This window comes from Chiloscyllium plagiosum, unplaced genomic scaffold (assembly GCF_037043375.1).
Source record: "Chiloscyllium plagiosum isolate Xiang-an unplaced genomic scaffold, Cpla_swu_hap1 HiC_scaffold_41, whole genome shotgun sequence".
Classification (NCBI taxonomy): Eukaryota; Metazoa; Chordata; class Chondrichthyes; order Orectolobiformes; family Hemiscylliidae; genus Chiloscyllium; species Chiloscyllium plagiosum.
The window spans coordinates 35,805,088-35,807,201 of NW_028270179.1; the positions used below are offsets into that span (position 1 = coordinate 35,805,088).

The window sequence follows — 2,114 nt, forward strand, 5'->3', positions numbered from 1 at the left end:
TTCGGTGCATTAGTCAGGGGAAATGTAGAGTAATAGGGTGAACGGCTTTTGCCCGAAACATTGATTTTCCTGTTGCTCGGATGCTGCCTGACCTGCTGTGCTTTTCCAGTACCACTCTGATCTAAACTAGGCAAATGGATGTGGGCGGGTTACTCTTCAGAGGGTCAATGTGGACATGTTGGACCAAATGGCCTGCTTCCACACTGTAGGGATTCTATAACTATACTAACTAAGTAGCTGTAAAGCTTTATCTCCATTTATTTCTTATCATCATGGTGTTTTATCATAAGTGTACTTATGACTAAAAGTAAAAGTCTATACATGACATTCCCATGATTTTTATTATAAAAGACCATAATTCAAATAACTCTTTGGTGTTTGCTTCCAATATGTATATAGTTGTGATGTGGAGGTGCCGGTGTTGGACTTGGGTGAACAAAGTTAAAAATCACACAACACCAGGTTATAGTCCAACAGATTTATTTGGATGTACTAGCTTTTGGAGCACTGGTCAGGCAGCTAGTGGGGCAGGATCATAAGACACAGAATTTATAACACAAGGTCATACTGTCATGCAGCTGATACAGAATATTGAACAATATATGTTTATAGGACTACGCCCCATGCATGATGAAATAAAGATTGATTTTCTACAATTCAAATACTTGTCTGAGCCTTGTTTCGGGTCAGTAAAAACTTTGATACCACCAACATCACCCCCTCTTCCCACAGCACCTTCCAATGTAACCACAAAATGAGCAACGCCTCCCCCTTTTTGTCCTCCCTGCTCACCATCCAAAGGACTGAACAGTCGTTCCAGATGAAGTAGCATTTCACCTGTACCTCCTCCCATCCTATGTACTACATTCACCGCACCCAATGGGGTCTATTCTGCATTGGAAAAACTGACCACAGACTGGGTCACAACTTTCAGAACCTCTCTGCTCTGTAGGCAAGGATAACCCTAAACTTCCCATCACTCGTCATTTTCACACAGTGTCCTGCTCCCATGCCCACTCATCTGTTCTCGGCCTGCTGCAGTGAATATTCCAGTGAATCACAGCACAAATTGAGGGAACAACATCTCATTTTGAGACTAGGCATTTTACAGCCATCTGGACTTAATATTTCTTTTAGGGGTGCCATGGTGGCTCAGTGGTTAGCACTGGTGCCTCCCAGCACAAGGGACCAGGATTCTATTCTGCGTCTCCCCTTTCCTATGTGGGTTTCCTCCTACAGGCCAAAGATGTGCAGGTTAGGTTAGATGGGTCAGCTATGCTAAATTGCCCATAGGGTGTCCAGCTGAAGTGGATTTGCCATGGGAAATGCAGGGTTCCAGGGCGTAGAGCAGGCAGAACGAGTATGGGGGAGATGCTCTTTGGACAGTTGGTCTTGACGTCTTGGCCGAGTAGCCTGTTTCCACACTGTTGGGATTCTAAACTCTTTGCTTGCTACGTTCTCCGATTTCTTCCCTTTCTGTTAGCGTTATTTGTGGCATGCTCTGTTCTCATATCTTCTCTCCCCCTCTGCCAATTGGATATGTGTGCTCTTTCAAGGTAGCCATGATATGGAGGTGATGGAATGGGGTGGACAAAGTTACAAGTCACGCAACACCAGGTTATAGTTCAACAGGTTTATTTGGAAATAGCTCTTCAGTGCGCTGCTCCTTCATCAGTTAGCTGGATCAGGATCATAAGACACAGAATTTTATGGCAAAAGATCATAATGTCATACAACTCAAATAATATATTGAACAAGCCGAGATTGCTGTTCAGTCTTCCATCTTTTCGAATAAGTTAAAGGTCTCGTTCATCAGTATGTAAGTCCGAGAATTTCTTTCAAAGTCGCTTCCTGAAGAGAACTTAAGGTTTTTAAAAGAGTCGTGGCACCTCAGCTCAGACAATGCATTAAATGTGTGAGATTGGAGTCATACCTGTATCCCTATGATGAGCCAGACTGGTTCTATTTACAAAGTAGGAATTTACAAAATGTTACATGGATTGACTGCCTGTAGATTCTATTTTGTTCAAAAAACATACAATGTAACTGCAATTACAACTCAGCAAATGCAAATTCAGCCCATAGACTTATATATGCATGTGTGTGGGAGAGAG

At 42.8% G+C, this 2,114-nt stretch overlaps 1 long non-coding RNA gene across 1 annotated transcript in view; it reads right to left on the bottom strand.

Annotated features, from left to right (window-relative positions):
- Window positions 1-1,357: 1,357 nt before the first annotated feature.
- The window catches only part of LOC148138229 (uncharacterized), a 95,639-nt gene continuing 94,882 nt past the window's right edge, over window positions 1,358-2,114 (bottom strand). Inside the window, exon 6 of the long non-coding RNA XR_015754016.1 lies at window positions 1,358-1,851. This is a non-coding gene — a long non-coding RNA (uncharacterized LOC148138229). The remainder of the gene's footprint in view (window positions 1,852-2,114) is intronic.